This window comes from Anastrepha obliqua, chromosome 4 (genome assembly GCF_027943255.1).
Source record: "Anastrepha obliqua isolate idAnaObli1 chromosome 4, idAnaObli1_1.0, whole genome shotgun sequence".
Classification (NCBI taxonomy): Eukaryota; Metazoa; Arthropoda; class Insecta; order Diptera; family Tephritidae; genus Anastrepha; species Anastrepha obliqua.
This window is the reverse complement of record NC_072895.1, coordinates 40,800,629-40,824,541: the sequence shown is the minus strand read 5'-3', so window position 1 is coordinate 40,824,541 and position 23,913 is coordinate 40,800,629. Positions and strand designations below refer to the sequence as shown.

At 37.9% G+C, this 23,913-nt stretch overlaps 1 long non-coding RNA gene across 1 annotated transcript in view; it reads right to left on the bottom strand.

Annotated features, from left to right (window-relative positions):
* The window catches only part of LOC129244884 (uncharacterized), a 29,055-nt gene extending 8,798 nt beyond the window's left edge, over window positions 1-20,257 (bottom strand). The window contains exons 1-2 of the long non-coding RNA XR_008582390.1: window positions 19,804-20,257; window positions 19,547-19,730 (exon numbers count right to left, since the gene is read on the bottom strand). This is a non-coding gene — a long non-coding RNA (uncharacterized LOC129244884). The remainder of the gene's footprint in view (window positions 1-19,546; window positions 19,731-19,803) is intronic.
* Window positions 20,258-23,913: the final 3,656 nt, after the last annotated feature.

Sequence of the window (23,913 nt, the reverse complement as noted above, 5' to 3'; positions counted from 1 at the left end):
GGGATCTTTAAATACCGCCCCTTTTTAGATTGGGGATGTCGCTCAAACGAGCTGCATATCCATTTAAAATGGTCAATGGTGGTAGGAATGAGAGCACAACTAATGCGTCAGGTGGGCATTATCTCATTGCTGCTGTTATACTGACACAGACGAGGCTGTACTATTGCTGAGTTCCCTTACCGCCTTCCCTTGCTTAACTTTAGGCCGCCTTGCTAGGGAAACGAAAATGACTAAAAGTTTAACAACCTTAGTGAATGTCGAGTAAGTCATTATGAAGTTCAGTTTCCTTGTTTCCCAGGCAAAAAATTCTCTTGTGGTTTTTGCAGTAACTTTCTCAAGATGAGAGTTCCAAGTGAGTGTTTTGTGGGACGATGGATGAAAAGATAGTTCGCTTTTGTGGAAAGTTGAAGAGTTGATTCGAGGGGTTAATAGAGAGCCCTTTTCGCCGTTTTCGAGGGGTTAATAGAGAGCCCTTTGTTGGTGCGCCATTTGTTTATTATGCACTTAAAAATGGTTTCCTCATGCCAGTCAACTATGTATACCAACAGATCATCAGCATAACCTATATAAGAAATATATTTAAAAGTTATTGTATTTAACTGAGATGTAATTGAGTCGCCCATGACTGGTGCATTATTTTAAAACCAATTAAAATTTAGAAATAATGAGTGAGCTAGAAGTGAGTTTGTTATTTTACTAGGTGACTAAAAAATTCCCGGCAGGGCGTTAAAGTATATAGAAACAAGAATGTTCGCATGTGTGTGTCTTTGTACGCATATACGGAAGTGAAGTATTTATTAAAGGAGATATTTATTTATACGCTCTTGGGCGCCTTCAGTCAGCTGACGATTGCTATAACTTTGAACTGAACATCGCGCTTTCTTCAATTACTTATTTCCAGCTGGCTGACTATTTACATAAATATTAACTCTGACATAACAAAAGAGCTTTAAAAACTTTAATAACTTAAGAAATTTAAAGTAGCAGGTGCTATGACCAAGCACATGGTCCCACGACAGTCGGTTCTACGTTACCGGAACGACCCGGATTTATATCCGGCCAAGGACTGTCACTTCAGCAGCATTCCCCATATATGTATGGGCCACATATGTATGGGAAATGTTTATCCTGCTACAACAACAACAACCAAGCACTCTAGAGAGGTGGCTTCTAAATTCTGATTCTGTGGTACTTAGCAAAGATCTATCAATACTTTCATAATAAAGGGTTTTCCAATAACAGGTGTTAGCTGTTAAACAGGAGAGATGATTAACGATTTTTTATGGGCGGAATTGGATGGTATTGATCTGGAGAACGTTTATTTCCAACAAGACGGCGCTTCGTGCCACACAAGCAACGAAACTATTGATCTTCTACGGGAAAAGTTTCCGGACCGTGTTATCCCTCGAAGAGGTGATCACAATTGGCCACCGAATCTTGTGATTTAACATCTTGTGACTATTTTCTTTGAGGCCACGTAAAAGAGAAGGTCTATGCCTACAACCTAGGGTCGATTCAAGACCTCAAAGATGGTATTCGTCATTTGCCTGATGTTATTTTCCACTATTAACGGCATACCTCCCCCTTTTATAATGAAATAAACATCCGATCATTTATATTTCATTTTTCTTTGAATATCAAAATAACACCTCTTATTGGAAAACCCTTTATTTATCACTGAAAATGTTTGCATTTATTTTTACATTCTATAGATGAAATGCAAAAATTCTATACTAAAATATACTAGAACTTGAGAAGACTCACATTGCAAAGGTATTAAGAATTCCCTTAAACGGAGGCTGTTTTTACGAATGCAACTTTTTGCAGCGAAATTCGAAAATTCGGCACATCGTATCAGCCAAGACGTATCTATAAAAGGTTGTGTGATTAAAGTAGTTGATTTCCTCTTCTTCCATTCGTCTTTCATTTGGAAATGCCAGCAAAACGGAATGACGGACAATGCTAGTGCGGACAATCTAATTTTATCTATTTGTCATTCATTCCATTCTTCTGTTTTATCTTCTTTTATACTTCTAATTTAATAAATGTTGTTGTTGCTCGAATTCCAACACCTGATGAGAAAGAGTATCAGCTGTAGTGAAAGTGAAAAATGTAATTCAAAATGTATCAATTTATTGACCAAAACAGCCGACAATTTAATGGTGCTCGAAATATTTGAGTCAAGTGATGGATTGCTATTTCCCTATTTGATTGAATATATGTAAGTATTATAGTGACGTATTAGTTAATTTTTTAATCAATCACAGATTCCAATCAGGAAAAAAAGAAGAGGAAATTCTTGATGAACGGCTTTTTGCCTCTCTGAATGTGAGCTGTTCTCGTTATGCTAACAGAAGGGCTCAATTTGGTTCCAAAGTCGAAAAATACAGGGTGGGTATACATTTAATATCTTCCCAAACTTAGTTGAAAACACATTCAAGCAAAGTTAAATAAGGATGGGCTTAAGTTGGTAGCATACGCCGATGACTTGCGACCGTTTACCTCAGTCATGACTGAGATCTTAGAAATGTCATTGGCTGTACTCAGTCGCTGAGCTGCCAATTTCGGCCTCAGAGTCAACTCTGATAAAACGGAGCTGATGTTATTTACCAGAAAATATAAACATCTACACTTTAGACTTCCCAGATTAAATAACCACGTTCTCCTGCTTTCATCGGAAGTTAGGTATCTTGCAGTGATGCTTGACTCCAAGCTCCATTAGAAGCTACACATTCAAAATCGAGTAAACAAGGCCAGCATAGCCTTCTAGTCCTGCAAATCTATGTACCGCAAAAAATGGGAACTAAAGCCACAAGTCGTTCTTTGAATGTACAACGAACTGATACTTCCAATTATAGTGATTGAATGCCTGATTTTCTGGGAAACTCTTCGAAAGGGCTATGATATCACTAAACTGGGTGCGGGGGCAAAGGACTTCTTGTCTTGACATCAGCGTAGCATGTAGAACTTGTCCCAGTGCTGCCCTTAATTACGTTTCAATCAGGTTAAAGGAGGTTGGCCTCTGGAGGCAGTTTTTCCGATAGTCAAGCTGCGACCAAGGCACTGAAGACGCCTTGGTGTAGATCCAAACTAGTCAACTCCTACAAGGAGGAGATCAAGTCTCTTGGGAGTGCAGGTAGCATCGCTCTGATCTTGGTTCAAGGATATAGGAGCATAGAACGAAATGAAATTGCTGATGAGCTTGCCAAGAAAGAGTCAATTGAATCGGTCTCAGAGGTCTCCTATCCAGACATCGGCATCTCCTAGACTGTTGTCAAAGGAGAATTGCACAACCTTTTCTCAGAAATATGCAGGAGAGATGGAGCTTTATTTCTTCATATGCTATTTTGAAACCCCTTTGGCATCACTACAATAGACGCAGGGCACAGAAAATTCTGGGGACTCCTTGCCATTCAATTTCAAAACTCGTAACTGTTTTACCGCTCATTGGACAATCGGTACACGCGCAGAAAAGCTAAGTTTACCATTTAATCCCCGTTGCAGAAGCTGTGGGGACCTTTCAGAAAAGGATACTGTTGAGGGTTTTCTCTGTTAATGTCCGGGTTTGGCAGCTAGACGATTAAGAAGCTTCTTTCTACGACAACCTGGGCAGTGCTCCAATCTAAATCCCATCACCTTCTTCATTTCGTCAAAAGCTCTGGTTGGCTGCAGATACTTGCCGGTTCAAGGTCTCATTATGGTACCAAAACGCCGCTTTAGTTACACTTGAGCTGTGCCAGACTGGTACTTCAATCATTTCTCCATTAAAATATCTTGTAATACTTAAATACGTGAAAACAAATTGTAGCACTAGTGAAACACAGTCTCACACCATTTCTCATAACCAGGCCAGACAGCACTAAATGGCACCTTCTATGCCACTATGTAGCATTTCGTTGATGAAAAGTATCCTGAGGCCCCAAGGCAGCTTTTATTTAAGCAGCAAGTGTAAGCATTCTCATTATCAACTGTACTCCTCCCATATTGTAATAGATTGAATTTGATTTTCTTTTTCTCATTTTTGTCTACCTCTTCCCTGCATAGCAAATGTAGCATATCTTCTATTGTGCTTACGTTTATCAGTTCTCTTCCCACTGGGTTGGATGCATCTGCAACGGACAGAAATGTCATTCATCTTTGAGTTTTGCCTTCGAAATCTGATTCAAAAAGTCTTTATGTTTACATAGTGAGATCACGTACATTTACAATTGTTTGCTGAATCGTTTTCGAAAAGGATAATAGACTGTTGGTTCTATGCTTGGTGCAGTCGCATATGTATAAGATGGAGCAAATGTCAGAGTAAAATGGTGTGAGTTAACTCTTGAGTGTACAAATTAGAATTGCGAAAAGTTCAGTTTTATCAATGCATTGCATACATATATATTTACATTAAAGTGTGTGCATTAGGGATGTTCAAATACTTAATTAAAATTTCTATAAATATAGCCTGTGTTCACAGAACACTTAACTGCATTGAAGAATTCTGTTACATTTGAGGAATTGCAATGGTAATTTGAACAACTGATTTTTAGTGACATTTGAGATTCACTAAGAACAGATAGTGACTAGAACCTGAGAGATTTTCAAACTGTGCTAAGGGCCTTATCATCTTTTGAAGTAGAAGACTCTCTTTAAAGATTTTATTGATTTTGTGAAATTTTAAAAGGTTTTAGCAACTTACAAATATAAACCTTCAAAAAAACAAACAAACAACAGTAATTACATGAGAATTTGAGTATCTAACCGCCGTTAAAATCAGTTAGGCGTAAACTCATGACTCGGTCACTCCGAAATTCTTGACAATTGCACCGTAAATTTCAGGTGTCCAGATTATTCATCCTAATCTTCCCTTTACAAAAAAAGCTTTTTAACACCAATACCCGCTAGGAACCAATGGAAGGGTTATTTGGAATTGGGCTTACACACGAAATCTCTACTCATTAAAGCCGACAGCTCAGAATTAGATCGACAAGTAGGAAATGAGGTATACTCTCGGACTTCTTAATTCGGCCGTAGAGTTAGGTAGAAAGGTAGGTGAGATTGTAGTACCATGGGTACACACCAAGTATCACTAGAATGCCATTTTGATACCATAATGTAGACCACTACCAGCGAAAAATTTCAAAACTTAAAGAAAGAAAAACTAACTACATCCATCTAGTGCTGTTAATGTAGTGAAGGAGAGACACGGGATCTAGGCTGCGGGACTGCCTCAGGCTATCCCCGAAAGGCACACTAAGAAACCTCAAGTGCCTAACCGCTAAGCCCCGACATTTGCAAAGAAAGTGCTCAACAGTCCCTTTCCCTGCCGGTTCCCCACAGCTTCTGTAATTGAGGTTGAACGGAAGTACAAACTTCTTCGCATGAATTCCGATCACCCAGTGAGTATGGACATTGAATGGCGGGTGATCCCTCGCCTTTAAACATCCTGTTTCTGTCGTACTGAGGCCAAAGTGTTTTTGAGGTAACACACAATATGATAGAACAGCATTTGCTGCTTTTTTAAGAAAGGGTTAACTTCTTGCAAACTACAGCTTACAGCTCGCAGTAACTTCGTCGAACTTGCAAACAAAAATGATCTACGGAGCTCACTTATAGGACAGTACATCAAACATGGTCTGAAATCTGCAAAAAAATATCTAACCATCACATTCAATTATGTAATTGTTGTTGGACAGTTTGCCGAGCACCCAATTTATAACATGGGTTTTGATGTTGTTTCACCAAAAGAGAATCTTGTAGTTTTATGCCGCCTCCAAACGACAGATACTTTTTATGAAAAGCTTTTTCATAGCAAAAATTCACTGGAAGGTTGGCTATTCCTAGTCGAGTGGTGGCTACGATTAGAAAAAACCTTTTCTATCATTTTGTGTTTCATGTCCTAAGTAACTGACAAGCTCGGGCACTACCGAATAATGGTCTCGCAAAAAACAATTCGGCTAGGTATTATTTCCAAATACACCTTTCCTGAATGCCTCAAATCAGCGCAAATCAGCCATCCTATTATCTTATATGCAATTAGTGTTTAAGCTGTTTGGGACACGTGCTTAAAATTTCATTCGCCTACCACGAGTGGGAGTCTGTAATTCTCAACTGCCCTATGATATAATTTATTAACAGATAAATGCGTGATACATTAGCACCATTGTTGTTGTTATAGCAGCAATACAAAAACCTGTCAGTGTAGTGTAAATTACCGGTCATCTTCGTCTAACTCATCTAAAGGTAAACCCAGGAAACTTGCTGTTTCAGCAGGTTGGGTCCAGAGGGAGAGAGTGGTTAGATGAGTGGTTTGGGGGGACATTTGAAAAGGTTGTTAGTGTCGTGTGGGGTGCCTTCAAATGCAGGACATATGTTTGGTATGTCGGGGTCAATACTGGAGAAGTATGAGTTTAACCTACTACAATATTCAGAACGTAATTGTGCCAAGGTTACGCGGGTCTGGAGGCTGGAATTCTTCATCTGCTGTAGGTGGTGGTTAGACCTCGATGAAAGTTGTCTTGTCTTGCGTAATTGAGGAGGTGTCTTCTAACGTGCCTGAGAGGCTGCTCTGATTCAAGCAGATGTATACATGGGTGAAACCCATGATGAAAAGAATAATGAGATGGCTTCGGTAGCTTTAAATAAAAAAAAAAGAAACAAACACGAAACTTCAAAATTTTCGCATTTTCGGTACAAAAAAGCACTAAATTTATTGCGAAGAGCAAATGGTTGGCAATACTGCGCAACTTGGAAAAACGTGACGTCACGTACTCTCTGATGGACGCAATCTTCTTTCTATCATTCTTAGGTGAAACCTGCCTTAGCATCTAAGCAGAAACTGTTTGCTGAGCAATTTGCTGTACTCCTTTACAGGTAGCATCTGTGCCTCGTTGTGAAGGTGTTGAAGAGGAGACATTAAAAAGCAGCCGGTCGCTGTCTTAATAGCAGTGTTTTGACAAGTCTGTAGCTTTGTCTACTGCGAATCACTGATTCCAGGCGACCAGACAGGTGTAGCATACATAGTTTAAAACCGGCCGGTATATTACCTTAAATGTCGATGGCAATATTTTTTTGTCTTTGCCCCAAGTGATGTCGGCAAGCACTTTAAGGACGCTGTTGCAATTTTGGACTTTTGTGACAATTGCAGTTGTGCGCGCAGAGAAGGAGAGGAAACTGTCAAAAGTTACACCTAAAATTTTGGGATTGTGGACAGTCAGAATTGGTGTGTCATCGACTTTGACCTTGAGTTGCAGTTTTACCTCCTTTGTCCAGATGGTAAAGGCATGGCAGCCGATTCTACATTACCGGAATGACTCGGACCGACCAAGGGCTACCGCCCCAGTAAACTAGGCCTGTCTAGTGAACCCCACATCACATTAGCACCGTCTTGGGTATGAATTTCATTCATCTGCGCCATTGTTTATAATTCTCATCAAGCTTATGGAATATTTAATACGCTAGATGTGCACTTGTAAGTCACAATTTAGGTCATCGTGGAACACTACTTGGTAATTCGTATGGCATACAATTATGCCAAGGTTATAAACTGAGAAAACTGTTTTATGGTCTTAAAACCTAATTTATACATGTACATATACGCTTATATGCTAAATAGTACAATAATAATATTCCTACATAGATATACTCGTATGTGTATAATAAAACAAATTAGAGTGTACACTTATCAAGTTTTTACAGCGTAATTTATAGCTTAATGTAATGCATATTCCCACTGCTTGGAAAGGGAGGGTCTAGTTTCTATGTAATCGGCCTCTTGAAAGTGCTCATGTTAACAGAATTTTTTATTTGAGTTGGTAGCTGGTGAAAACATTTGATTCCTTAATAGAATATATTTTTCTTATCAACTTCTGTTCTAAACAGTGGTAGTCTAAAACTGTTACTTTCCCTGAGTTGTTATTGTTGTTTTAACAGTAACATATGGGTAAATATGAACGGGTTTCGTTAGTGTGTCTGAGATTATCGCTCAGGTAATACGGTAACTTGCCGTGCTTTATATTAAAAACGAACTTCATAGCGTGATAAAATATTTGCTGTTTCACACTCAGCCAATTCAAGTCTCTGATCATTTCTTGTACCTATGGGTGTAGTTTCTGCTCTCAATGAGATGTGGGGGTCCACTTAGGTTGAAGGCCTAGTGTGATACCACCTATTTGAGCTCAAATTTCACTCTCTAATTTCCAATATGGTGAAACCACTCCGTCTCTCTAAAATACGATGAAATATTATGTATGGGTACGAGTTCTAAAATTGCCAAACATCCAAAGAACTAAGAGTGTAGATAATGACGATGTTTTTATGAAGAGCTTTTTCAAGGCAGAAATACACTCGGAGGTTTGCCATTGTCTGCCGAGGAGCGACCGCTATTAGAAAAAACTGTTTCTTACTTAGTCATATACCAGCCAATTCGCCCACGGCGGCTGCCAGATTCAGAGTTTGCTTGAGGTTAAATGATGGTTACATACTGGGTGGAGTTGATTGGTATAAGTTGAGTTCGCCTCCTATCCAGCTCATCCACGATGCTACTCCGAAGAATGTTTCTGTTTCGGGCTTAGTCAGCTCAGCTCGAATAGCTTTACATTCAACGGCTGCTTTGGAGGAGTTATTACTGCACAGTTGCGGTCTCTCCCCATCTATCGTATATTGGCTTTACACGGCAATTGTCAGACCAATCCTAACATACGGCATAGTAGTATGGTGGCTAGCTAGAACCACACCCACAGATGCACTAAATATTATGCTTAACATTTTACCAATAGAGCAATACGGTAAGCAAACAGCTGCCAAAGCAACTCTCAGACTAAGAGAAATCGGCCTACTCAGAACGAACCAAAGAGGACACTCCTCAATTTTAGAACAATTCCCCTGCATTCCCAGCACAACGGATTTCTGTAAGACCAAGGACATCAATTTTAATAAATCCTTTGTCACAGTATTTCCTTCCAAAGAGGAATGGGATAACGGGCTCATTGTTAAGATAAATGACTTAAACATCTACACAGATGGCTCAAAACTGGACAACAAGGTAGGTCCGACAAACTCGGAGTATGCCAATCATTTCGCTTACCTGATCATTGCAGTGTATTTCAGGCGGAAGACACTGCCATAAAAGAGGGACTTAAAGAAATAAAAGCGAGAGTATTATCCACAAATGAAGTCTTCATTTACTCGGACAGTCAAGCAGCAATAAAAGCACTTGAATCAAAAACGCACTCGTCAAAAACAGTTCTAGAATGTTTTAAACTACTAGATGACGTATCTAAGTGCTACAAGGTGCACCTTATCTGGGTACCAGGCCACAGGAACATTGCAGGAAACTGTAAGGCGGATGAACTTGCAAGAACCGGTACAACGCTCGATCTCGAACCGGATAAGGCGCTGCCCATAGCCACTTGTAAATTACTTATAGACAGGGAAACCATCAAATAGGTAAATAGAAGCTGGCAAAACCTCACAACATGCGAACTAAGCAGACAGACATGGCCGAACTGGAAAAGCGGTCGATCGAAGATCTTGCTAAGATTCAACAGAGAATCTATAAGAAAAATGATAGGTGTATTAACTGGTCATTGTTTAATAGGCAGCCACTCTAGAAGGTTAGGACTCCCGTACTTCGATTTCTGTAGAAGCTGTCTTAATACAGAAGAAGAGGAAACAGCCAGACACCTTTTATGTGAGTGTGAAAGCCTAGCTATGAGAAGGCTGCGCACTCTTTATACAGCATATCTAACCGATGTAGCGGACATAGCCCATCTAAAACTAACGAAGCTCTGCTCATTTATTAAAGCAAACGGATGGTTTGAAAAGGAACACGTAGAGTAAGGATAAGCTCCAGTGGTACCACAATGGACCTGCGGAAGGTCTAAGTGTGTCTTATGACAACCACCCTACCTACTTACCTACCTACCTACTGCACCGTAGAGTTTTTATCACAGCTTGACTCTCAGAGTAGATATTTATCGGTTGTACTACAACGGGCGTGTCCCTGACCCATAAGAAAATGTTAAACGAATTCATGTTTCTAATTTACAAATGAACTTACTTTACTTCACAACTTTTGCAAAATTTCAAGGCTCAGGCATTTAGTAAATTAAAAAATGGCTTCCACAGCGACATTACTCACACACTGATATTAACGACCGCATATGTAATTTCGCATATCATTACTGTTGCAAAACCGATTACTGGAAATTTATTTCAATCAGCATAGCATTGCATTATATTTGCATACGCTTCCTTTTTTGCCAGAAATTGAAATTCATATTCCAATTTACGCCTCTATTTTCGTTCATTGTCAACTTAAACGCCCCAGCACACCCGTCTTCTTCCTTTGAAGCGCAAAAATTATTGAGTCAGTCAGTCAGGCAGTCAGTTAGTAAACATTTGTGTAATGCCGCAACTCTCATTTGCATTTATGCATTTTGTACAGGCACTCAGTTGCAAGTTTCGCACACAGCCGCATATACACGCACACCGCGCACCACAAAGGCAGACAGATAAATACACGCGTATGAACATATGGATACAAAGCCTGCGTCGTAAACTAACGAACAGAAATCAGTTCCTCAAAAGTTGAGCAAATCTACCATGATGACGATTTCTTTTGTTACAGTTTGCGTGCTTGTCGTATACGCGACCAAGTCTATTTTCACTTTTCCGTCTTCACCGAACAATGGATAAGACTCTGCTTGCTGTGATTCGCTTGCTTAAAAACAACAATAAATAACGCAAGCTTGACCCACTGCCAATCAGTGGTGGGGTGGGAATCGTATACGTAATACGGGTAAAAGTTGTGTGGCCCCAAGTCATTAGAAGAACTTCTCCAAGCACTTTTCGCATATTCTATTGTTTCGCGATTTTCTTTTCTTTTCCTTTTACTCGTACACACAACACTTTTGTTTATATACTTTTTTTTTTTTTTTGGATTTCATTTTGCGCTTTACAGTTTCTATTGTTATTGTTTTTGGACATTGTCGCTGTGTTTTTTTTTTTATTTGTATTTGAGTTTAGTATAGTTCTTAATTAAAATTAACATTTTATGAAGAGGGGCGTCAGAGTTAGTGGTGGCTGAGTGGTTGAGTGAGCGTCAAGGGCGCGAGTGTGAATGTAATATTAAGGGCATTCCTTCATTTTTTATTCATACTACAACGACACGGTTTCAAGTACCTTCTTGTAGTGCCCAGCGCACACTCGTGCTCGTACTTGTACTTGGATTTGGACGTTGCCTTTGGGCCTATTGAAGAGGAAGGATGTTATTGTGAATACATGAATGCGTTGTACCTTCTACTCAAATATGAACGAGACGGTATCAATAAAACGGACTTATGGCAAAAATTATTTTTTTGTTTTTTGGTAGGACTGTTAGGAAGGAAATTGTTGGACAACAAGTCATGGTTCTTGCATCACGATAATGCACCAGCTCACACATCACGTCTTGTTCGCGATTATTTGAACAAAAATAATGTTAATATCATCCCATAAGCACCGCATTCGCCTGATATGGCTCCATGTGACTTTTTCCTGTTTCCCAAGCTCAAGTTGCCGCTCCGTGGAAAACATTTTGAGACAATTGAAGTCATAAAAGAGAATTCGAAGAACACACTCGAGCTTGACTTGTTTACAGTAACACAGAAAACAAACTATGTGACATATCACGCTGAAATTTGTCATGTAAGCCTATAACAGTCCTACCAAAAAACAAAAAATTTATTTTTGCCATATGTCATCCGCGAACCGTTTTATTGATACCGTCTCGTTCATATTTGAGTAGAAGGTATGTGCGAGCATACAGTGTAGAGCAAAGCTTAAGCAGACCCTGTGTAAATTTGTTTGCATGTAGAACATTTTTGTACGTAGTTAACACTTATTATATTGTGTACCAATTCTGTTTATCCACCTCTTATATAAACATCTGCTTGTCTGTCTTCTATAGGGATTATATAAAAATACTATATATATATATATAATTGGTGCGTACACCCGTTTTGGGTGTTTGGCCGAGCTCCTCCTCCTATTTGCGGCGTGCGTATTGATGTTGTTCCACAAATGGAGGGACCTGCCGTTTCAAGCCGATTCCGAACGGCAGATATTTTTTATAAGGAGCTTTTTCATGGCAGAAATACTCTCGGAGGTTTGCCGTTGCCTGCCGAGGGGCGACAGCTATTAGAAAAAAACTTTTCCTTAATTTTGGTGTTTCACCGAGATTCGAACCTACGTTTTCTCTTAATTGCGAATGGTAGTCACACACCAACCCATTCGGCTAAGGCGGCCGAATAATACTAAAGATTCCAAAACTACTAAATCGATTGAGCTCAAATTCAAATTTGTTTTGGAGTCTAGCTCCAGTTTTTAAAGGGAAAAGAAAGGTTCAAAATCACTATCGAAAAAGGAGGATGGCGTAAGGGCTTTAGCTCCAAACGCAATACACTCAACTTTTATACGGACGATTCTAAAATGACGCGTGGGGTAGGCGCTGGGATATACTTTCCAGAGTTAGAACTAAGGAAGTCGAGCAAGCTTACACACTACTGCAGTGTATTCCGGCTGAGGTTGTCGCAGTTGGAAAGGCAGAAGACCTAGCCTGTTTTACTACTGGGTTCAATTCCAAGGCTAACTTTTACATAGAAAGTCAGGCAGCCATTCAAGCAACTACAACGTTTGGTCTAACATAGAAGATCGTTCTTCAGAGCAGGGAGGCGGTAGTAAGATTGGCAGCGAATTATAAGCTACATATATGTATATTTGGTTTCAGGCCATAAGGGCATTGAAGGGAACGAGATAGTAGACGATATAACGAAAAACGGGGTCTCTCCGTTCTCGTATCGTATTCACGAGATACCAAAGTCAATACGAACATTATACTGCGAACTAGATGAAGCAACATGATCAAAAAATAAATGACAGATGATAGAGTCTGTACACTTGCAGAAATGCAAAGATGCTCCCAATCGTACTATCACAAACAAAGATATTGTAGAACTATGACAGATGAGGCGATGGGGCATAGTCACATGGCTGCGTACGATTATAAGATAGAAATTTCGAGCAGCGAGGAAAGCAGAAAATGTATGGAACAGAGCTCAAAAGAAAACTGTAGGTCATCTCCTTTGCGGATATCCTGTGTTATTCAACGCACGCTTAAGATATTTGTGGCACCACAGCTTGACAGATTGGAAGACATCTCAACAGTGGGCAGGAAATGTCTACTTAAGGCCGAAATTTTGGTCAACAATCTATTTTTTTTTTGTTTTTTGAGAAACCGCCATTTTGTCAAAAAAATTTATTTTGCTTATTCCTTCGAGTAATTACTAGTTTTAATATTATTTTAACGAAATCTGTTTGGTTTTTTAATTTCAGAGAATCCAGTTCAGAGATATAGTGGTCACCGTAAAACATCTTTTTTGAGAGGATCTCTCGGAGATCAGCTGTAGCTCCTTTACTAAGTCTTAAATTACAGTTAAAATATCATAATATGTGTACAAATTTTTTAGGTCAATAAATTTAAAAGTTTTCTCAGAAAAAATTCTGGAACATTCGTTATTTTTCGGCCTTCTAACTGTATATAACCCCTTAAATTCGCAACAGAAGCAGGCACCCTTCGGGTGGACTATTTCAAAACGCATAACGAAAGAACTCCATCTGATATTGCTATGGACCGAATCGGTCTATGCATGACTGCGAATCAACCAGATCAACCTAGATACCTCAGATTTTGAATGACACCTTGGTTAAGTGGTTGCAATTTGGAGGTCATATTTGGTGGAAAGAGCACCAACTCAATAGATTTTAATTTATTTACTACGCCTTGTGGGTGTACCGGACAATTATCGGCGAGCATTAACACCTTTTGTTTTTCATGTCGAAAGTACTTATCCAGTTTCAAAAACCATACTTTAAAAAGTTGCCCGGTCTTCCATGCTTTTGAATTAGCTTTATAATCAACGAGTAACCTCTTAATGCTATCAAAAACATCGAGGCTTGTTACTTCCAATCAAAATAATTTTAAGGTTTTCTAAACCATCCATATTTGCTGCCACCATTAGTGTAACTCGCTGTTGGCTATTTTTGCCATCGTAACATTTTCCGTTTTTGAAAGCTAATGTTTTGTCTGATAAACATTTAAGGGGGGACCCTCATTTATCGGGTCAAAAAAATCGATTTTTTGGAAATAATTTTAATCTATTCTACAACTATTTAAGAATATACTTTCAAAATTTCAAGTCGATATCTGTATTTTTGAAGGAGTGACAAAATTTTTAACAGGACGCGACGGGTGGCCTGATCGCCTGTATCCAAAACTTTAAACGAGTTTTTCTCGAAACATCATTTTTCGATTTTGTGTACACAATTGAGAATACAATAGCTCATTTTAAAGATAATTAAATTGTTTTCAATGTGACATTAAGTGTTTTTTTAAAAAAAAAGATTTTCATATTTTTTTGTAATTTTAAAGTCAATTTTTATGCATGAAAAATCACTTTTAACATAAAACTGGGTAAAAAATATCAATTTCGACATTTTTTTTTAAATCAAAATGTCACATCGAAGGTATTATCCTAAAGTTTTAAAAAAAATTTGGTTTTTTTATTTCAGAAAAAAATTCAGAGCGCTAGAATGTACACAGATAGAATGAGGTGCCATGGACGAGGTGTATATTTCCATACTTAAAATGTTTTTTTTCTTCTCCGAAAATTTTTGTAGACAGTCAAGACATTTATTAAAGTACTTTATGAATTACAAAACGTTTGAAGTTATTTTACCTGAGAAAAAAATTCCCAAAAATGATGCATTTTTCGACCGTCTAAATGAGGGTCCCCCCTTAAGGAGCAAATCTGTTGCATCCGCCTAAAAATATCGCATTCATTGTGCTTTTCTAGTAAATTTGCTAAAATTTTAGTTTTCCATTTCTCACTGTCCTCGTCAGGAACGTCATTAATCGCACCGCACACATTTTTATGACTCACGCAATGCCTCAAATAAAACAAAGTATTCGCTTTAAATAAATAATTCAACAGTTACAACGCGTACTTAGTACCTCTGCTTGCATTTGTCAAGCCGACCTGCCTTGAAGTTTTTATCGCCAATTCGCATTGTTAACTCCATTTGCTCTTTAATATTGCCCCGGATATTGGCATGTTTTGATTTCTAGCTGTTGTAAGGCATTCGAGGGCAGCCTCGTTTACACTTTTAAACGTTGCTTTCCTCATTCTTTTGCAATACCCAGAAATAGCACCAGACTCGAACAGCAGTACAGTAGGTTCTGTTTTTATGCGGTAGATACGTTCCGCAAGAAACAGCATAAAAAAAAACAGCATAAAAAAAGCTAGTATTTCTATAGTAAAACTATAGATACGTTTCAAATGCTAAAACCGCATAAATCTGAAATAATGTAATAAAATCGCATAAAAAAGGGCACTAGTCCCATATTATTACTATAGATACGTTCCATAGACCGCATGAATCTGAAATAATTAAATAAAATCGCATAAACAAAATATTGTATCTTTGAAAATTATATCTTTATATATCTTCCATACTTGTAGGGTTAGCATTTCTGATGTAATCTGTGATGAGTTTTTGCTTAGCTGGTTTAGAATCTTGTTTATATGTACAATTCCCGATAGGTCAACATGCATTTTGTAATTAAAAAAAAAAAACCGCACTATTTCAAAACCGCATAAAAAAAAGCCGCATAAAAACAGAACCTACTGTATTATTGTTTCCTCATTTTTTTTAAATGTGAAAACCGTGCTTGCTGGGATGCCATGTTTTTCAGACATTTTTCAGTGGATGTAATGGCTGTTCTTGAATGATTCTTATTACGGCAGTTTTTCTTATTGACGTAGCCATTAAGCCAAAAATGGCCCTCATCGCTGTACACCATAAGTTTATCGTCGATCTTCGTAATACGATTTTCGTGTATGGTTTGTAAACGTTGTTGAGCAGTAAGTCTTTTGATGATGAAATGTCAATGAATACTGAAAAAATTATGTATTTAGTTTGGCAGTAGTCATGCGTGATCTGGAAAAAGTACCATCTTGGAAAAAGTACCTCCAATCTGATCACCCTTTACTTCAATATACCCTTGATACTCAAGTGCTGTCTCAGACCCTTTCATTACAGCGTTAGAGGCTGTAGAATAGATATTAAGAATATTTGATTTTCTTAACTATTTTATTATATCGCAGTAAATCTAAATGGACACTACATATGAAATTCTGTAAAAGAGTTTTTTTTATGTTTCTCACTTTGTTTTCTTTTTTTTTTTTTGTGAAATAGGGAACTTCTTTTCGAATTTTTTCTTGAATTATTGGCAAGTTTGGAAATAGTATTGATTTAATAATGTTTTTATTTATTTAGTCAATGAACGCCAGCTTTTACAGACTATTTACAACGGGGAAATTCCTCGACTATGACTTAAATACCTGAAAAATGTAATATAAAGTAGTGAAAAATATACTTTTTGTAGATAAAAATCTGAATGGATAGAACATGAGATTAAATTAAATTCACTTTAGCTTCGAACAAAAAAAGCAGTACGCGAATTACGACGGCCGCCGTAGCCGAATGGGTTGGTGCGTGACTACCATTCGGAATTTACAGAGAGAACGTTGGTTCGAATCTCGATGAAACACCAAAATTAATTTTTCTAATAGCGGTCGCCCATCGACAGGCAATGGCAAAACCTCCGAGTGTATTTCTGCCATGAAAAAGCTCCTCATAAAAAAGAAAATATCTGCCGTACGGAGGCGGCTTGAAACTGTAGGTCCCTCCATTTGTGGAGCAACATCAAGACGCACACCACAAATAGGAGGAGGAGCTCGGCCAAACACCAAAAAAAGGGTGTACGCGCCAATTATATATATATATGTACATTGAAATTAATTAATTTCCAAATAGAGGAGCAGTTAATACTGCCATTTATGATGTTACAGACCGATAAGCAGGAATTGAACGTAAAGCGTATTTAAGAAAAATTAGCTGGAACGTTGAATTCTGATTAGGCTGTTTCGAAAGAGTGTTTCAGGTCATTGACCGGAATGTCCTTCAGGATGTCGGTATAAGCTTTTGGATGGCCTCTACAGATCCAAAACGTTTTCCTTTCATGGCCAAATGCAATTTTCCGTATAGGTAGAATTTACAGGGAGCCATATCAAGCAAATACGGTGAGTGATTGATGGTTAAAATGCGATTTCTAATCAAAAAATCAGTCACAAGAGTGGATCGATGAGATGGTGGATTGTCATGCAATAAGCGCCAGCTTCCTCCTTCGCGGTATTGAGAGCGAATTCGACGCATGCGATTCAACAAACGCTTCAAAGCGTCAAGATAGAAAATTGCATTGACGGTTTGGCCCGTTGGCACGAACTCCTTGTGGACAATTCCCTTGCAATCGTAAAAACAAATGAGCACCGACTTGATTTTTTACTTCTTCAAACGCGATTTTTTGCGTGCTGGCTCATCTGGGGTCTTCCATTCGACACTTTGACGCTTAGTTTCAGGTTCATGCTGGAAACACCACGTTTCATCACCAGTTACATTGTTGTAAAGGAAGTTCTCGTCTTTTCTCGCCTCTTTAATGAGGTCTTTGGAATGTTGAATTCACGTTTTTTGGTCCTCAGTTAACTTGTGCGTAATGACACGTGCACAGACCTTTCGTAAGCCCAAGTGATCAATTAAAATGCGATAAATCGATGTTTTGGAGATGAGTTTAATCTCCGATTTCATGAATTTCAACGATGATTTCGGTTCATTTTTGATAAATTTACGAACAATTTCGATGGAGTTTTTGGTGATTACTGATTTGTCATTTAAGTCCTCCCAACAATATCTGAAACATGTAAACCACTCATGAACTCTGGCACGAGATAGACAATCATCGCCATGGACTTACTCACTTCAAATCTTTCGGTAAACGTTTTACCGATTTTAAAACAAAGTTTCATATTAGTTTTTTGTTCGAAACTCATTTTTGTACCCATAACACAAACATACTCACACTTTAGACGCAATAACTTCGCTTCACTTAAGTCGAATATCACTAAGCTTTCACTAGAAGTCAGCTAGGGATGTAATTTCCAAAGCACTAACTCATTAAAAAAATATATATATGTATATATATTGTAATTGGCGCGTACTCCCTTTTTGGGTGTTTGGCCGAACTCCTCCTCCTATTTGTGGTGTGCGTCTTGATATGTTGTTCCGCAAATGGAGGTACCTACAGTTTTAAGCCGACTGCGAACAACAGATATTTTTTATGAGTAGCCATTTTCTGCCGAGTGGCGACCACTATTAGAAAAATGTTTTTCTTCATTTTGGTGTTTCACCGAGATTCGAACCTACGTTCTCTCTGAATTTCGAATGGTGGTAATGCGCCAACCTATTCGGCTACGGCGGCCGAAATAAAATTTAAATGATGTAAAATTGGAAAAAAAAGTTTGGTATTTTTTTCGGACCTTTAAAGTCAAAAAAGGATAAACAACGGTTTTCCATCCTTGAACATCCACCATTTTTTCAAAGTTCTTTTTTTTAAGATCGCAGACCACACGATGACGACATTCATACCTTTTTGTCTTTTTGATTTCAGACACTTGTGAGACCCGGAATCCGTGTCGCCAGCGACATACCTATGAGTGGAAGACCATTTTTTAAAGGCTGGCAACTTTTTGAACGAGCCTTGCATGACCAAAAAATTTTTTTCATTTCTTTAGAATAGATCAAAAAATAAAATACTCAAAACAAAAATAAAAATTTTTTTTTTCATTTCCGTTTTACACGCTTTTAAAGAAATACCCAAAAAACACCATTTCAAATGAGGAGAGGGCCTTAATAAAATATACACCATTTGAAATCTCCAAGTTTTTTCTTTATGAAATCGGTAAGAAAACGAAGTTATAAGTTTATAAGTACGCAAAGGTGTGAACACCGGTTTCAAATTGGAAATCAGAATTTTGGGGATGTATGGCACATCTGCTATTTTGATCGAAGGGGTTGCAAGAAAAATAACATCACTAACCGGGTATGTATTGTATTTCCACTTCATTCTTTCCTGCAGCACTGTGTAAGTGATTCTTCAAAATTTCGATTTCTTTGAATTATTAACATAAATTGTGAGCTTTGATATTTTTTCTTTATCCGCTTCCGCCAATTAATTTTGACGCGTAAAAAGCCTAAAAAGCTTAATTTGCTTTCTTTTTTTATCAATACTATAAGATATTCAAGACTTGTGCCACAAGTCCCAAATTAAAAATAGACACTGTAATTTAAGCTTCAACAAAATGACTGCCCATGGTGCAAAATTTTTTTATGTGATTTATTATTGTTTTGAGTTCCAGGTATGTTGCATATCATCAAACGTAGTTCGTATATAAATTAATTTAATAACTATAGAAATTGCATGACACGAAGGGGAAGATAAATATGGCTTCCATAACACAGAGTTAAAAACTTCAACAATATTCAACATAATATCTCCACACTTTCCTTAGCACAACTTTAAACTTACAAACAGATAAGTTTTTTTTTTTTTGTTATCTCAAACAATTACCTTTGGGTTAAGCAAATAACTTTAGCCAGTCATTGCTTTAATAAATCACACTTCAGCCATTACTTTCGACAATTTTTACCAAACACCACAAAATAACTTCGATAACAAGTTTTCACTAAGCGAATTCTTCTTGCTCTGACAATCCGCAAGCCTAACTCCAAGGCGATCCATGCAAGCACTCTCACTACTCACAAAAAACAAAAGTTGTCAAACATCGAAAGTATTTGAGACATTCTTGTCAATGAGCCACCGCATACCTGCCGCCTTAGGCGTCAATCACAATTCGCTAAACAAAAAAAAACCGACGCGTATCCAACTTGTAAGGGCCGAAGCAATCGACACAACGCCAAGCAGCTAAACCAATCACTTCCAAATCACTTAGAAAATTGCATCCCGTGGCATTTCAAGTGGCATGAAAAATTTTCATCACGACTAAAATCAAACAATTCACGTCGGTAAGAAAAAAGAAGCACCGAACAAATTGAACTGCAACAACAAAAAGTCCACATATTCGAAGTAAATAAAAATTGTCAAACAGATAAACAGTAAAATTTGAATAGAGTTAAGTTGTTGTTTTTCCACGTGAGTTGTTCGCTGTAGTTTGTTGTTCACGCGACTAGTGCACCGAAAATAACAGTAATTCCATTCACTACTATTAGCAGGACGTAACACTACTGAAATTTTGCTTGTCGCTGAGCAAACCAAACAGCCGAACCGGACGATAACAACTGAGGGAACATTCTGCTCGTAGCAATGCAATTACCCGCCAAATAGTATGTAAGTTCTTCTAAATGCTCCTTCACCTGTGCTGCTGCTTACGCCGAAATATAGTCAACCAACAAAATGCTTAACATTCCCATAGCGCGTATACGCAAGCAAGTATGCCTACAGCGGAAATCGGCCCACTTATGTTAATAAAAGGTATAGCAGAGAATGGTGTAAATTTTACAACAGCAAATGTTAATAACAGGAATCGGTGAACTTAGCGCAAGAGTGTTAACGAAACAGTTTTTATTTTCGTTGTCAATAAATTCTCTGAAAATAAGTTTACAAAAGTAATAATGGAACATTCTCTGGTTTCATTAACATTCTCCATGCTACTTTGCAAACTTGCTCAAGATTTTCTTTTACTTTGTTACATAATTCAATTTCCGTATTAGTTAACAGAAAATTACATTGGTGGCTAAGCTTTCAATAGTAATTTCCCGTAGTCGATGAGAGAAACTTTTGCGAAAGCTGTGCCATGCAGCAAATGATAAGTAAATAAATATTTATGATGTGCATTAGGGTGACCCATTTGTATTTAATTTTTATATGATTTTTATGCTTGACTCTTTAGAATTATTTAGCTTCAATGAAATATTCATCATCATCTCATCATCATTAGCATTACAGTCTTGTGCAGACCATTGATTTCCGCCTCAGTTATCCGAGGCTGTTGTTGTGGGTTCGCGACAATGAATACAGGTATAACGTTGTCAGCCATAGGACGAAACCCCTCTATGAGAACCAGATCACTTCTTTTGTTCTGTGAGGTACCCAGTCTCTGGTTGAGGTTAACAATTTCACCGCTAGAAGAATTCAAGTTGAAGAACAGTAAGAAGTGGTATACGTCATGACTCAAGGATCAGTATTCAAGTTATTATACATTCAAAGAAGCATCTGAGTACACCAAGACAAAGAAGTGATATTTGAATACATACCATACAAGGTGGCGCAAAATTAATTATTTCAAATGGCATCATACGTCAATCATATTTGACACTTGTGAACTAGGCAGCTGCAGTATAGAAACAGACAAGTAATGCAGCACGTAAAAATTGGATGATTAATTTTGCCCCACCTTGTATTTAGTACGCATTTGTTTTTTCTCAATATATTAAGATTTCCATCATTCAAAATAAATTTTTTTATTTAGTAAAAAAGTTATTCCAAACTAAAATTAGATGATTGATTTTGCGCCGCCTTGTATTTACTACGATTTTGTTTTTCCTCAATATATAGAGATTTCCGTCACTCAAATATTTTCTTTGTTATTTAGTAAAAAAGTTACTCAAAAACAAAAATGGATGATTAATTTTGCGCCCCCTTGTATTTAATATGCATTTCTTTTTTTCTCAATATATTAAGATGTTCATCACTCTAAATAATTTTTTTTTATTTAGAAAAAAAGTTAATCAAAAACAAAATTAGATGATTGATTTTGCGCTACTTTGTACATACAACGCTTTTGTTTTTTCTCAACATATAGAGATTTCCATCACTCAAAAAATTTGTTTTTTAGTAAAAAAGTTACTCAAAAAGAAAATTGGATGATTAATTTTGTGCCACTTTGTATTTACTACGCTTTTGTTTTTCTCATGTAAAGATTTCAATCACTCAAAATAATTTTTTTTTATTTAGTAAAAATTTATTCAAAAACAAGATTTATTGATTCATTTCGGGCCAGCTTGTACGAGGGGTGCCTTTTATATGTCGGGATTAGAAAACAAAAACAAATTTTAATCATCGAAAATCACTTTATTGATTTTCAAAATATTCTCCATGAAGATCTATACACTTTTGCATGCGCTTGAACCAATTGTCGAATCACTTTTGCCACTCTGAATGAGGTACCTCCAAAACATGCATTCTGAATGCCGCAACCGCTTCTTCAGGTGTCGAAAAACGTTGACCTCTCAGTTTGTTTTTTACGTACGGGAATAAAAAGAACTCATTCGGTGCCAGGTCAGGACTGTACGGCCGATGACCCATTAATTCGATGTTTTGGGTGCTCAAAAATGCAGTTGTTTGAGCCGATGTGTGAGAGCTCGCATTGTCCTGGTGAAGAGTGATCCGTCTTTGGCGATTGGTTTTCCTAATTTCTTGGAAGACAACTGGCAAACAAATGGTTGTGTACCACTCAGAATTTACTGTTCTGCGTTGTTCTAGTGGTACAGTTGCGACATGTCCAGTTTTTCCGAAAAAACAGGCGACCATTTGCTTGGAAGTGCTTCGTGCGATAACAACTTTTTTTGGATTTGGCTCATCTTGAAGCACCCATACAGTCGACTGCTGTTTACTTTCGGGCTCATACGCGTAAATCCACGATTCATCATCTGTCACGATGTCATAGACGTGTTTCGAAGCCCCGCGATCGTATTTTTTGAGCATTTCCTTCGACCAATCGACACGAGCCTTTTTTTGAGCGATTGACAAATTGTGTGGGATCCAACGCGAACAAATTTTTTTGACAGTCAAATGTTTATGCAATATTGAATGTATGCTGGTCCCACTAATGCCTAAGATTGTCTCAATCTCACGATAGGTCACATGACGATCTTGCAACATCAGTTCGCGCACAGCATCAATGGTTTTCGGAACAACAACTGATTTTGGAAACCTTCACGAAAATCGTCTTGGAGTGAACTACGACCACGATTGAATTCACCACACCATCGATAAACACTGGTCCTTGATGGAGCTTCATCGCCAAAAAATGAATTAAGTTCATCCATGCAATGTTGCTGAGTTAATCCACGTCGAAAGTTGTAAAAAATAATCACACGAAAATGTTCACGATTTAATTCCATTTTTGGACCGAGATGAATCTTTTAGATTACTGTAAACAACACAAATAGCGCTGGTATTTCAAAACGTTCTGAGTACGTAAAAGCCAAAAAATGTCAAACTTTGCTATACAGCTGTCAGGTGCCAGATTGCAACACCAGGGTTGCCAAATCCCGACATATAAAAGGCACCCCTCGTATATTCTGAGTAAATGACGCATAAAAGCTCAGCACAACTACGAAATCATGACAAGATATACATTATTGAATAGCTGATTTTTTTAGGCGGCCGTCGTAGACGAACAGATTAGTGCGTGACTACCATTAAAATTTCCGTGCAAGAAACACCAGCCGTGTGAAGCAACCGTGCCCTCTCATATCGTCTGTTTAGCCAACTTGGTATGGAAGGAATCAAGCGCTATGCCAAACGTCCGTTCTCTGAATTGCTCCACTGGCTTTGCTATTTCTGCCAACAACTCTCCTTCACTGCTTGACGGCTCATCTTACTTTTTGAGGATTCAGCCCTCGTCAAAATGTCTATTGTGCAAAGCCTAGATATTACAAGCGCTACTTCTTCTGATGAAGTTCGGAACGCGCTACATACTCTTACACTGCAAAGTCGGCACAAGGATCTCATTTCACGTGCATTGTGAAAAACTTTTACTACCAAGAATTGCTAAATGTTTTGTGGAGAGGCATGGACTTCTCCTCAGTACCGGAATTTAGTCAGATTTAGTCGTGACGGTAACGGAAACGATAACGTAATTTGCTCTCTCTGAAAATGTAAGGCATATCTACTAATGTTGGTGTTCTAACCAC